Source organism: Pantherophis guttatus, chromosome 3 (genome assembly GCF_059756535.1).
Source record: "Pantherophis guttatus breed Tessera chromosome 3, ASM5975653v1, whole genome shotgun sequence".
NCBI classification, from domain to species: domain Eukaryota; kingdom Metazoa; phylum Chordata; class Lepidosauria; order Squamata; family Colubridae; genus Pantherophis; species Pantherophis guttatus.
In genome coordinates, this window is record NC_142065.1 from 117,281,118 (window position 1) to 117,296,807 (window position 15,690).

Genomic DNA, 15,690 nt, shown 5'->3' on the forward strand with positions numbered 1-15,690 from the left:
GTATTACAGGTCCAGCTCACATTTTCTTTGAGTAATCTGTCAAATTCGCAAGCTTGCTTTTGACGCCTGGCTCTGCATTAGCAGAGGTCTCCCAAAGCCCGGAGCAACGGCTGGGGATATGGGGCATCTCATCCGCTCCATCCCAAAAGTAAAAGAAAAACTTTTGGGACTCTGCAGAGAGTTCTACCCACCCCTGCCGGCTCTATCTCCGTTTCCTCATGGGAACGGAGTTTTTTCGAGCCGCCGTTCCGTTGTGAAGGCGGCTCTAACAGGCAGTGGAAGCTGACGATCCCTAAGGAACGTCTGGCGGCGGCCAGCAGCAAACAGGAACAATTATCTTTTTTAATCAAGGAACAACTCGCTGTCAGCCAAATTCCTACGTATTTAAGTTTTTTCATGCTCTGTAGTCCGAATTCTTCCTCTAATTCTTTTTTCTGTTTTAATGCTATATTTTTAACTATCATTTTTGTTTTTGTTTTATAAACTTTAAGGCCCAATACTTCTCCGAATTTCTCTCTTTCCCATATTAAAATAGGTCCTGTCTCCTTTGAGTCCTCAATAAAAAATACCAGGTCATCCGCAAACACCTGTATTTTATACTCTTCCTTTCTGATTTTGGTTCCTTTAATCTCTGGGTTTGCTCTTTTTTTTTTTTTTAATAATGACTAATGTCAGAATGAAGAGCAGAGGTGACAGTGGGCATCCCTGGTGGACTCCTTTCTTTATTTCAAATTATTTCTTGTAATATCTCAATTTATTATAATACTTGCTTTTTGGGAAGAATATACTGCTTCTATCATTTGTTCAAATTTGTCTCCGAATTTCATTTCTCTAATTTGTCGAATCATGTATTACCAATTCAAATTGTCGAATGCTTTCTGGGCATCCAGAAAAACAAGTGCTTCTTATTTCTCTGGATGGACTTCATAATATGTTCAATACTGTTCTTGTATTATTTCTGATTTGTTTCAATGGGAGAAAACCATTTTGGTCAGGGTGAATAATCTCATTTAATATTTTTTTTATCCTTCTTGCTATAATAGTCATGAAAATTTTGTAATCAGCGTTCAGAAGTGAAATTGGCCTATAATTTTGGATTTGCTTTGCTTCTGTACCTTCTTTCATAATCACCGTGATATATGCTTCCCTCCATGAAACAGGCATTTTTGCTTCCAACAAAGCCTCATTATACAATTCTAAAAGTATTGGTTCTATTAGTTCCCCCATGTTTTTATAAAATTCCCCTGGCAGACCATCTGGTCCTGGAGTCTTATTGTTCTTTTGTCTTTGAATCACTTATTTTAGTTCCATAGATGTTATCTCCCTATTTAGAATAGAATAGGATAACAGAGTTGGAAGGGACCTTGGAGGTCTTCTAGTCCAACCCCCTGCCCAGGCAGGAAACCCTACACCACTTCAGTCAAATGGTTATCCAACATCTTCTTTAAAATTTCCAGTCTTGGAGCATTCACAACTTCTGCAGGCAAGTTGTTCCACTTATTAATTGTTCTAACTGTCAGGAAATTTCTCCTTAGTTCTTTTTTTTTTTTTTTTTTTGATTTTCAAACAAAAACAACATAAAAACATCATCCTTTCAAACAATTACAGACAGTGTTTCGGTCGGTTAAAATCCTTTCGTGCTCCCAAAATCTTCGAGATATCAATATATGACACATTTCTTTTCCCTTAAAAAAACCCAAATTTTTACACATTTCATCTTAATTTCATTTCATTATATTATGTTTCATCTCCATGTTTTATTATCTATCCATTGATAAAATAAATCCCATATCATATAATATTGTTTATCTTCCTGTTCTCTTATTTCAAATGTCAATCTACTCATTTCAGCACAATCCAACATTTTCTTGATAATTTCTTCATCAGTTAATATCTTCTCTCCTTTCCAATTTTTAGCAAATACAATTCTAGCTGCTGTTAAAATATTCACAATTAAATATTGCACTTCTTTATTAAATGTCTCTGGTAAGATCCCTAATAAAAATATCTCTGGTTTAAAGTCAATATGTCCCATTATCATTTTTTCCAACCACGTGTGTATCTTAGTCCAATATCTCCTTGCTTCTACGCATGTCCACCGCATATGGTAATATGATCCTGGGGTCTGATGACACTTCCAACACTTCTCTGATTTATTCTTGAACATCCTGGCTATTCTCGTTGGGGGTAAATGCCACCTGTAAAACATCTTATACAAATTCTCCTTATATGCTGTAGACATTGTCATTTTATAATTATGCGACCACAATTTTTGCCATTTCTCTAAATCAATACCGTAACCAAAGTTTTTCCCCCACGCTATCATTGATTCTTTAACTTGTTCTTCTTCCAATTTTACCTCTAACAAGTATCCGTATAACTTTTTAATTATATGATCATCAGGAGCCATTAAATCTTATCTAAATTAGTCAAAACATTGTAAAAACCTTCTTGTTTGAGATCTTCTCGATATCTAGAAAATATTTGCATATATGAAAACCATTCCATCATGCATCCCTGATCTTCTAGTTCCTGCTTTAATTTAAGTTCACCCTTTTCATCCAATAATTCACTATATCTAAAAATTTGTTCCCTTTTAAATATTACTGGGTATGAAAAAGCTTCAATTGTAGATACCCAGACTGGAATCTTCAAATAATAGTGTTTTTTAACCTTCTCCCAATTCAACCATAAAGCTTCACGTATCTGATGTCTTCTAAAATATCCCTGTATTTTAGTTCCTTTATACCATAAAAAGGCATGCCATCCCATTAATAAATCGTGTCCCTCCAAGTTCAATAATCTAGTATTTCTTAAAGTTATCCATTCTTTAATCCACATTAAACTTGTTGCTTGGTAGTATAATTCAAAGTTAGGAAGACCAAAACCACCCCTCATTTTAGCATCTTGTAACAACTTTAATTTTATTCTCGCCTTCTTTCCCTGCCAGATATATTTCAATATCATTTTATTCAAGTCTACAAAAAATTCCTTACCCAACTTGATTGGAATTGTCTGAAATAAGTACAGAATTCGAGGCAAAATATTCATCTTAATAGCTGAGATCCTACCAATCAAAGATCAAACATTTCCCCATTTCATCAAATCTTGCCCTATTTGTTGTCTAAGCTTATTATAATTATTTCCTTTAAGTGAGCTACATCTTGCTGTCAAATATATCCCCAGATATTTTACCTTGTTCGTGACCTGCATCTTTGAAATCTCCTCCAATTCCTTTTTGCTTTTTCAACATATTTTTAGTCATTATCTTCATTTTATCTTTATTAATTTTCAAGCCAGCTACTTTCCCAAACTCTCCAATAGTTTCTATCAATTTATTTATTGTTATTAATGGTTCTTCAATAATAAAGACCAGGTCATCTGCAAAGGCTTGTAATTTGTATTCTTCTTTCCATATTTTCATACCTTTTATCTCTTTTTCTTCTCTGATATTTCTGTTTAAACTTCTAAATTCAATATAAAGAACAATGGGGACAGCGGACATACTTGTCTAGTACCTTTTTCTATTTCGATAGAGCCAATCAATTCACCATTTATCATTACTTTTGCTGTCTGTTTAAAATATATAGCTTCAATTGCCTGAATAAATTTCCTACCAAAGCCCATCTCTTCCATTTGAAGTATCATAAATCGCCAGTTGACATTGTCAAAAGCTTTTTGTGCATCTAAAAATATCAAAGCCATTTGCTTTTCCGGATGTGCTTCATAGTATTCTAAAGTATCCAAAATTATTCTTATATTGTCTCTAATTTGTCTTTTTGGGAGAAATCCATTCTGGTCTGTATGTATAAAATTATTCAAATATCTCTTGAATCTTTCTGCCAGTATTGAAGCAAAAATTTTATAATCTGAATTTACCAGGGATATAGGCCTGTAATTTTTGATTTGTTGTGGATCTGTGTCTTCCTTATGTATCAATGTGATGTACGCCTCAGTCCATGATTTGGGTATTTTCTTCTTTGTCATCACTTCATTCATAACATCCAATAATGGGAGACTTAAAGCTTCTTGTAATGTTCTATAATATTCAGCAGGTAGACCATCTGGCCCTGGTGCCTTTCCATTCTTCTGTTTCTTGATCGCTTCTGTTAATTCCATCATTGTTATGCTCCCCTCCAACATCTCTTCAGTATCTTTGGGAATCTGAAGTAATTTTGCATCCTGTAAATATCTTGCCACTTTTTCTTCCTCTATCGTCTCTTTCTTGTAAAGTTGTCCATATAATTCTTGTATTATTTTCCCCATAGGGCCTGGTGGCTCAGCAGACTGATAGCATTGTGATTAACACCAGCTGTCTGCAATTACTGTAAGTTCGAATCTCACCAGGCTCAAGGTTGACTCAGCCTTCCATCCTTTCTAAAGTAGGTAAATTGAGGACCCAGTTTGTGGGGGCAATAAGCTGACTTTGTATAAATATACAAAAGTATGAAGGCTATTGCTTAACGCATTGTAAGCCGCCCTGAGTCTCCGGAGAAGGGCAGCATATAAATCAAATTTTTTAAAAAATTCTTTATTTCCAAATTTACTTTGCCCTTGATCATCAACTAATTGAGTTATTTTTCTTGATTCTCTTTCTTTTTTCAATTTATATGCTAGCCATCTTCCTGGTTTATTCGCATTTTCAAAGTAATTCTGTTTTGTGTTTCTTATTTTTTGAGCTAATTCTTCTTTCTCCAATAGGTCCATTTTATGCTTTATTATGTCCATTTTCATTTTGATATCTTTCTTATATGGACCTTTCTGGAGTTCCTTTTCAAATCTTTTATAGTCATCAGTCAATATTTTAAAGTTCTATCTTTTCTTGACATTTCTTTTCCTTGTATAGTCTATAATTAATCCTCTGGCATAGGCCTTCATTGTATCCCAATGATTTTGTGCCGATGTTTCTTCCTTCTTGTTTTCTTTAAAGAAAAAATCCAACTTTCTTTCCATTTTCTATACGAAGTCTTTCTCTTTTAATATTGTAGTATTTAAAGTCCATCTGGATCTTCTTTTCCGCCCTTTCCATATAGCTATCACCGGATTGTGATCTGCCCATAAATTAGGTTTTATTTCCACATGTTCTATATTCAACATCAAGTCCATTGTTGTCCATATCGTATCCAATCTAGACCAAGATGAATGTCTATCAGAATAGAAGGTATATTGTCTATTTTTTCCATTTCTCCTCCTCCATACATCTTTCATATTTATTTCTTCTATCATCTTGAAGAAAGATTTTGGTAATGTCTTTCTATTATGTCTTATTGTTTTATGTGTTTTATAGTCCAAACAAATTGCTACTAAAAGAATTTTCATATTATTATCAGTTAGTTCCACCATCAGAATTCTACCTTGTCTGCATATTTTTGCTCCACCAATATTACATTTTTAATATATAAAGCAACTCCTCTCTTTCTGCTTTTTGATAATGATAAAAAGGGTTTTCTAAGTTTTGGTTGTATCAATAATTGTTCATGCTGTTTTTTAATATGCACTTCTTGTAAGCAAATTATGTCAAATTTTAATTTCTCTAATTTATGAATTACTTTCCTTCTTTTGATATCTGAATTTAGTCCATTTACATTTATTGAGATTAATTTCCTTTCTTCCATATTCATACTTTATATGTAGGTTTTGTTGCTCTAGTTGATCTTACTTCTTGTTGTTCCTTTTGTTCCATGACCCCACTGACAGCACCCTCTGTTGATTCAAGCATTGTCAATTCTTCTTCTGTGAATTTATTTGGAATCACTGCAGCTTGTGTTTCAACTTCCATTACTACTTCTTTTTCTTTAAGGAATTCATCATAAAAAGCTCTTGCTTTCTCAATTGTATTCAACCTATATCTTTGGAGCTGCCATGTAAAGATTAATCCTTCTGGGACCAACCATCTATAGTTAATTCCTTTTTGAATCAAGATTTTTGTCAAAAATTGATATTCTCTTCTCAATTCTCTAATTTTCCTTGGTATTTGTTTCAAAACAGCCACTTCTTTCTCCTTATACTTCAGGGTTTTTTCTCTAGCTGACTGAAGTATTTGTGCTTTTATTGATTTCTTGGTAAATCTTATGTGTACTTCTTTTGGCAGTTTGTTGCGCATAGCATATCTAGTATAGACTCGATAGATTTCATCGACCCTGTCCATCATCTTCTCTTTAGTAATTTCAAGTGCCTCGGCCAGCATACCAATCATGATATCCGCCAGATTTTCTCCTTTTTCTTCCTCCACATTTTGAAATCTTAAATAAAATTCTGCTTTGTCCATCTCCCATCCAATGAAAATACTTGTTTCTTGTTCAACCTCTCCCAATCTATTCTTTATTCCTTTAATTTTTTCCTCTTTTTGATCATCTTTCTTCTCTAAATTTAACATTCTTTCTTCATATTTTGACATTGTTTGCTGAATACTAATTACTTTTTCATCCATCTTAAGTAGTTGTTGTTCCATTCTTTGAACTTTCTCATCTGTCTTAAGTAGTTGTTGTTCCATTCTTAAAACTGTTTGGAAAGTCGTTTGTAATGAAGGATCTTTCTCTTTCTCCTTCTCTTGCTGCAACATTGCTTGGTTAGATCTTTGTCCAGATGGTGATGAAGACGGCCTGGTTGCAGCAATTCCAACTGTTGCTACTTTTCTACTCATTTGGTAAAATATCCAACCAAGGCAACTTCCAAAGTTAAAAAAAAGAAAAAGCCAAACAAATAATAAGGAAAAAAAAATAGACAGAAAAATCAAAAAGAAAAAATCAGATTCTTCAGATTCTTTCGAACCCTAATCCTTTAAACCAGTGGTTCCCAAAGTGGGCAGTACCGCCCCCTGTGGGGTGGGGGGGTGGGATGCCTTAGGGGGGCGGTAAGAGGCAAGGGGGTGGCAGGGGGTGCTAGAGGCAAAAGGGGGTGGCAGGGGGGCGCTAAGTGGCAAGGAGGGTGGCCCCCACCCTTTGAGCTGTGCCTTGCAGCAGTTACCTCCTTGCAAGCAAACAGCAAGAAAAAACAACTCCTTTCAGCTTCAGCATAGGGTAACTATGTTGATTAGATCGGCTTCCCAACTCTCAGCTTATTTGCTTTCAGCTCTTTTGCGCAGGGCTCTGCTGCTTGCTGCAAAGAGCTAAAATTGCTGGAGCAGATTTTTTTTTCTCCTTGTCCTAATCAAGCTGAAAACGAAACTGAAAGTATAGCAGGCTGTTGGCTGTAACGTTGGAAAACTAGGCAGAGGCAGATTTCTTTTTCTTTTTTTTCCTCACCAAAAAAGGTAGGTGCAAACAATGGGAAATTTAGGGCAAAAGATTTTAAAACACAAAAGAAAAAAAGGAGAAAGAAAAAGGCAAAAATGGGAAGGAAGAAAAAGAAAAAGAAATGAAAGAGAAAGATGTTATACATATTTAGAATTGAAATATGAATAGTAGTAAGAAATAAATGGGAAATCATGATTGTAAAAATGAAATGAATAATAATTGGAATATTTGTCTTTGTATTTTTGAAATCTAGACAATGATAAGTTTTTATTTTTTTATTTTTTTTTAGAAATATGAATAAGTATAAACTGTAACAATTGAATTACCTTTAATGGTGTATGGTGGTGAAAGTAAAAAGGATTAAGTTGTAGCTTGGATAACAGCTAAAACATTTTAAAATTTAATTAGGGAAATTGTAATGATTGAAATATTTTTAATTATATATTGTGATGAAAGTAGAAATGATTAAGTTGTGATTTGGAGGATTATATGCGCAAAACTATTTGGGTTATTGGGAGAGTTTAAGATGTAAAAATGAGTAACATAAGGAGAAAGCTCTATTAAACTAGGGAATTGTAATAATTGAGATACTATTAATTGTAAATTGTGTTGAAAGCAGAAATGGTTAAGTTGTGGTTTGGAGGAATATATGGGGAAAATTATTTGGTTTATTATTATTGGTAAAGATAATTAATTGATTGGTAAGAAATTGGATTGCATGGAAATAATTGGAATATTCATGTTCATATTGATTAATACATAAAAAAGATAGTTATATAACTAATTGATTTATATTAAAATGTTGAATTTGTATTAAACAACTGTAATATTACATAATTAACCAATGTGAGGATGGATATAAAAATAGATGACAATGGGAAGGGGTATAATATAGAATAGAAGGGAAAAATTGAATTTGATTAAGATTAGAGAAGGGTAATATTGGTTTTTTAAAAAAATAGATGAGGAATAAATATGGCAAAAAGGAAATATAGAAATTGTAAATTTAATTGAAATGACTAAACACTGTTTAAATTTGTGAACCGGCCAAATACTCTGTTCAAAGAAAATACATTGTATGTTTGTATGTGTGTTTCTAATTATTGCTATTTATTCATATTTGTTCTCTTTTATTCTTTAAACTTTAACAATTCATTCTTTATTTTAATATCTTTATATTTGTTTGGGGTTGCCTTTCTTCCATTTCATCTTTTTTATTGTACAGCAATCTTTCTCCTCAAACCTACCACCTCTCTCTTTTCTTTCCTTCTTACTTTCTCTTCTTCTCCTCTTCTTCTCCTCCCTACTTCCCCTTCCTTTCTCCTTCTCCTCCTCTCTTCCTCCCTCTCTTACCCTCACTCCTACTCTAATTTCCCTTCCTTCCTCCCTTTTCTTCCTCCCCCCTCTCTTCTTCCTTCTTCCATCTCTCTTCTCCTTCCTTCATCCCTCTCTATTGCTGTATTCATTTTCAATTTTATATTTTCCACTATGGAGTCCAGGCAACCCCGGTCTTTCTTTCATTTGTCAAGTATATTTCTCAAAATTTCCCCTCATCTTTTTAATTATTAGCAGTATATTTCATCTTATTCCATTTTTTCTTTTAAATCTTTACTCAAATAATTTTCCAATCCTTAGACTTTTTACTTTTAACAATATATTTTTACTTTACTTCTTACAAATATATCATTTGAATCATTTTTTGCATTTCAATTTCATTCAGTTTTACATTTAATTTCCATATTCCATTTTATTCAATTAATTCTTATATTATAATTTATTCTCTCCTTGTAGTGCTTCTTCCAATATCATTCTTTCTTTCACATTACATTGTTCTATTTTTCATTTAACAGCATTATCACATATAATTTCTACAACTAGCATCCTTCTCTTTATTAACAAATTAACGTTTTCACTGACTCTTAACCATTTTCTCTTAGTCTCTCCACAGTTCTCTTTCTTGATGTTTTCCTCCCTTTCTCCCATTTCTTTACCTTCTTCTTTTTCCTGTTCTTATATCTCCCCTTCAGCCTTTTTCCTTTAATTTTAACTCTATTACTTTTCATTCTCAATCTTACCCCATTTATTTCTCTTTTCTTTGTATTTTCCCATATCCATTTTTATTCTATCACTATTGAACCCAGTGTAATCATCTTTATCTTTTTTTCAATTATTTCCTTTTCAATATTATCTCCTTGTTTCACTTGTTTCTCTTGCTTCTCATTCATCTTTTCTCTTTCTTCTTTTTGCAAGCTAACCAATTCTCTGCTTCTTTATTTCCCTTAAATGCCTCCCTTACTTTTTGAAACATCTCCCTTAGTGTCTCATATTCATCCTCCCAATTCTCCATATTTTCAATTTTAAAAGGCTAGGATTTTTAAGCTTATTCTTTTGATTTACATATGTGGGGGGGATGCTTTTCAAGGAGCCACAAGGGGGGCTGAGAGCAGAGTCATTCTGACAGTGTCTTTTAAAATTGCTTGGAAGACCCATTTTTTCCCTAACAATAATGGTTTGTATACTTTGGAATAAAACATACCTAGGAAAAGTACTTGCAAAACTTGGACAGAAGGAAAAGAAAGGCAGGACTGGACTCATTATCAGTAGCTAGTAGTTCATTGTTATCAGTGACTCCCACTGATTCTAAACTCATTTTAAGACTGGGATTGGTGACTACTGAAATTTAAGTATTCAACATTGGTCTCAGAAATCTTTGATTTGAACTATCAAATCTCTGATTTGAACTATCAAATCTTTGATTTGAACTTTGATTTGAACTATGGCAAGAAAAATCATAAAATGGGGCAAAACTCACTTAACCATAATAATTTCTAGATATTTTAAGTGTAGAGAATTCAAGTGTTGAGAATGACCCATTATTTCATCTCTTTTTCCGCACTAGGTACCACTATTTGATTTCTTTTCATTTTATTCAAATAAAAACAGAAAACCCAATACAGTTCAGTATGAATTGGCTTTCCAGTCCTTCCTTGATGCACTTTTTCACATTGGTTATCGAGTTTAAATGCCAAAGAAAAATCAGTGATATATTTTTCAGATCTTTGGAGGATCACACTGTCAATTGTTCACACTGCTCAAGCAAAACTAACAGGTGTGAATTAAGTTTTAGCTTAAAAATGGAGCTTTAATTCCAGAAGTCCATTCTTTAAACTTGGACTTCTGGAATTAAAAGGCTCTGGATTAAATGGTACTCCAGACAAAAGATGGAGAAGAGCATCTTGCATTTAGACATGATAATAGCTGTCTAGAAAGGTGAGTTATGGGCTATTTTTACATCATCAGAAATTTAATTTATTACCCGTTAAAAATGCAAAGACAAGGAGTACAAGGAGCAAATAAAAGACCTTCATGTTGGGGTTGGTTCTGGACCAAATCTTACTTGTGGGACAGAAACCAGCTCTCAGCCCTCCTTGTGACTTCTTGAAAAGCATCCCCCCCCCACACGCTCCACTGCCTGAGGAGACGGGGGAGGGCTGCAGGTTGATCCCAAGGGGGTCTGGGAATGGGTGTGAATTCATCCCACAGTGCTCTTCATACCCTCCTCTGTGAGGGTATGAAGAGCACTCACTGGTGGTCAACAAATTCAAAAGGAACCCCCAGCTGAGAATCACAGCTCTAGATTGGTTGATTCAGGAGATTTCTTTAGTGTTAACTAATAGTGTTAGCTATTTTTGTTACAGGGATAGATTTATATTGGAGCAGCCTGCAGGCCTCCCAAAGGCTCTGCACACCCTGTTTTTGCAAAAAATTGGCCCATTTTTCACAAAAACATGTGGGGCAGGGCTTCAGGAGGCTGTATTGCTGTATTACATGGCTGTATTCCATGTATTTTACTGTTACTATCTTCCTTAGTGGGTCGTGCAAACTGCTATTCTGAACAATGCTATTTATAGGGGGTGGGGTGGGGGCAGTGGTGGGTTGCCCCGGTTCTCACCGGTTCTATAGAACTGGTAGTAAAACCGGCAGGAGGCTCTGCCCACCGACCCCAACATCACCAAAATGCTTCTGTGTATGTGCAGAAGAGTGCATGCATGCGCGAGCGAAGTGAGTGTGCGCGCCCGGCCCCACTGCAAACCGGTAGTAAAGGTAAGTAGAACCCATCCCTGGGTGGGGGGCACTGAGGATGAGTTTGTAGTACCAAGGGGGAGGTGGACTGAAAAAGTTTGGGAACCACTGCTTTAAATGTAGATCCAAAGAGAGAGAAAAAAGGACAAAAAAGGAAAAGGAAAAAATATAACAAAAAGCAAAATCTTCAGGCTCTTGAATACCTTAATCCAATACTGTTGTAAAAAATCCCAAAAACAATAAAAATGCAAAATATAAAGAGAAATACAAACAACAAAAAGGTTAAAAAAATTGAAAAAGAAAATCCTTCAGGCACTTTTATATCTGGAAAGCATTCACAAAGTGATTTCTTGAAAGCCACAAGTTAAAGAAGGATAAGAGAAAAGCAAGTAGCAGCTCAAAAGAGAACAAAAGCCATCAACAAAATTTCTAGGCTCCTACTCCATGCAAGTACAAAAGAGACACCTGTATAAACAATACAGATCCACTTTCTTAGATGTTCTCCACTCTTATCAGGATGCCAGTACAGAGCCACTTGTTTATAGCTACAAAGTATCTCTAGGCTGTTACTTGAAAAAGAAAATAGAAACAAAATATCTTAACCAGTAGGTGGCAGTCTTAAACACTCTCCTATCTTCCCTATTTTAAAGTCCAAAACTTTTCCATTTAAAATTAAAACAAAATTACAAAAAAAGAAGGGAAAAAAAGAATAAAGCTTCCATCAAAAAATCAAACCAATTTCTTCAATTATTTTCTTTTAAAAAGGCTGAGTTTTAAAAAATTAACAATGCTAATCTTCTCGCTTTCAATCCAGTCCCGGTCAATAAAGAAAGTAAAACACTTAAGTCTTTCAAATTGAATAATTGGGTTAAAAAAAAAAACTATTCAATTCAATTTGCCGCTTCTCCTCTCTTACTCCTAGTCTCCAATTTCCAAATCTTTTCCCCTTTAGGGTGTTCTTTGTATCATTTAAAAAAGTAAAACTCTCTCACCGATCCAATTCACTGTCGTTTCTTTCTCTCTTCCTGAAACTGCCCCAGCCTCGGCAGCCGCGATGGCTACAGCTCTGCCACTGGAAAAAGAGCTTTCCTGGGTCAACCAGGGACTTTGCGGTGTCCCTGGGATCCACAGGATGTGCTCTCCACTACCAAAGTCAAAACTAGACTGTGGGGTCCGAGATGGACCGTCCAGCAGCGGAGTTTTCGATGGGAATTCTGGAGCCCCAGAAAATTCCTGTCCGTCTCGCCGCGACGTCAGCTTCCGGTCCTGAAATTTCTCCTTAGTTCTAAGTTGCTTCTCTCCTTAATTAGTTTCCACCCATTGCTTCTTGTTCTACCCTCAGGTGCTTTGGAGAATAGTTTGACTCCCTCTTCTTTGTGGCAACCCCTGATATATTGGAATACTGCTATCATGTCTCCCCTAGTCCCATTAAACTAGACATACCCAGTTCCTGCAACCGTTCTTCATATGTTTTAGCCTCCAGTCCCCTAATCATCTTTGTTGCTCTTCTCTGCACTCTTTCTAGAGTCTCAACCTCTTTTTTACATCATGGCGACCAAAACTGAATGCAATATTCCAAGTGTGGCCTTACCAAGGCATTATAAAGTGGTATTAACACTTCATGTGATCTTGATTCTATCCCTCTGTTTATGCAGCCCAGAACTGTGTTGGCTTTTTTGGCAGCTCCTGCACACTGCTGGCTCATATCTAAATGGTTGTCCACTAGGACTCCAAGATCCCTCTCACAGTTACTACTATCGAGCAAGGTACCACATATACGGTACCGGTGCATTTTGTTTTTCTTCCCTAAATGTAGAACCTTACATTTTTCACTGTTGAATTTCATTTTGTTAGATAGCGCCCAATGTTCAAGTCTGTCAAGATCCTTCTGTATCTTGAGCCTATCTTCTGGAGTGTTGGCTATTCCTGCCAGCTTGGTGTCATCTGCAAATTTGATGAGTTCCCCATCTATCCCCTCGTCCAAGTCATTGATGAAGATGTTGAAGAGTACTGGGCCTAAAAAAGAGCCTTGGGGTACTCCACTGCATACTTCCCTCCATGTAGATGCAGTTCCATTGAGGACTACACGTTGAGTGCAGTTAGTCAGCCAGTTATGAATCCATCTGGTGGTGATGCTGTCTAACCGACATTTTCTACTTTATCTAGTAGTAGGTTATGGTCTACTTTATCAAATGCTTTACTGTCCAAGTAAATTATATCGACAGCATTCCTCTGGTCCACTAATTTTGTCACTTTGTCAAAGAATGCAATAAGATTAGTCTGGCATGATCTGTTTTTGACAAACCCATGTTGGTTTTTGGTTATTACTTTATTTTGCTATGGGAGCAATATCATGGAAGGGATATTCAAGGAAACTGTATTAATCAGGGTATTGATCACAATATACAATGTAACACTCTGATTGACACTCAGAATAGGGCAGCTCCGGTGTTTAAATATCTTAATTCTCCGGGTTATTCAATGATCTTAATAGTGTTGTCCACATTGTCCACTCCGCCTCTGTCCGTTTCTCTGTTTAGTCACTCAGTGTTATATCGGGATCTCTCAATCCCTATAGTTCCTCTCTCTTCTCTTCTCTGCCCGCTCATTGTCTCTTTCTAGCATCTTTACTTTCACTATTAGGCTCCAGATTACCCAAAACATTTGCCTTTCACTTCGTTGTATATCGCCATTCTCCTCCACTGAAAGCCGTTCTCACCAGGTTATTCCCGGCTCTGTCTGTTTCTCCAATCCTCTCCAGACTCCTCTCCTTTCACTCTCAAGTACTCCCTGGTAACCTGTTCTTCTTCTGTCTTGGCTCATCTTTTTCCAACCCCTGGTTCTCTTGTCGGTTACCAAAATGTAGGTTTCTGCCTTTCTCCTTTCCTTCTCTTTTCCTTCCTCCATCATCTTACACTCTCTCGCTTTCGCTCTCGCTTTTACAATCTTTTCCTGGTCTTTTCTTTCTTTTGGCTCCTCTCTCTCGGCAATTGTTTTTTAATAAATCTTCTCTTTAAGTCGCCACTAGTTTTCTACCGAAGCTTCCTTCCTTTTTGCCAAATGTTTTAAAATTACTCACTTTGACAGTTCAAGCCTCTGCACATGTGGGAGTTCCTCACAAACTGGAATGGGCACAGTCTGCTAGGAACACTTTCTCTTCCAAGTCTATTGTGGCTTGTCATGGCCTCGAGTCCGCCATGTCAAAATGACAGGACAGGACACATTTGTGCTGGGTTAAAGAGAGTTTCCCTCATTCTAGCGGGTGATTGCTTTCCACCTCGCTGTCCCCTGGGCTTCCCCTCTGCTTCGCGTGGCTCTTCAAACTCAATGCACCTTCGAAGGGTCCCCAGACATGGAAAGATCAGAGTCAAAGGACAGAGCTCGTCCTTTTCCCTCTGCACTGCCCTGACATCACCACCAGAAGCCCTGCCTTGCGCCTTTCATGATATTAACCTTCTCTGTCTCGAAACCTGCGCACGTTTCGCCGTGCTCTCAAAACTTTTCTATTTCAGCAAGCTGGCCTGGCCTAACTCCCATCTTTTAAATTTTTTAATTTTTTAATTCGTGATTTTACAAATTGGGTGTTTTAATCTGTGTTTCGGCCGATATATTTAATAATTTTAAGGGATTTTTTAATATTTGTATTATCTGTATTTTATCTTGGCTGTTCACCGCCCTGAGTCCTTCGGGAGTAGGGCGGTATAGAAATTTGATTAATAAATAAATAAATAAATAAATAAATAAATAAATAAATAAATAAATAAATAAATAAATAAATAAATAAATAAATCTGTCATATCTCCATTTACCATCATCTTAGCTGATTGCTTATAATAAATTGCTTTAATCATGTTTATAAATCTCCCCCCAAATACATAGCCTGTAACTGTTTTATCATAAATTGCCAATTCACATTATCAAATGCCTTCTGTGCATCAAGAAACATCAATGCCATTTGTTTTTCTGGATGTGCTTCATAATATTCCAAAGTATTCAAAATTATTCTCATAGTCTCTAATCTGTCTTTTAGGTAAGAAACCATTTTGGTCTGTGTGTATAAATTCATTTAACAATCTCTTTAGTCTATCAGCCATTATTGATGCAAATATCTTATAATCCACATTTAGCAGGGAGATTGGTCTATAGTTCTTTATTTGTTGTAGGTCTGTGTCTTATTTTGGTATTAGGGTAATATATGCCTCCATCGATGAATTTGGTATCTTTGCTTCTACCAGGAGTTCATTAAATACTTCCAGCATTGTGTTGCTTATTACATCTTGTAATGTTTTATATAACCCTGCTGACAATCCATCTGGGCCCGGCGTTTTCCCATTCTTTTGTTTTTTAATCCCCTCTGTTAGTTCCATTATCG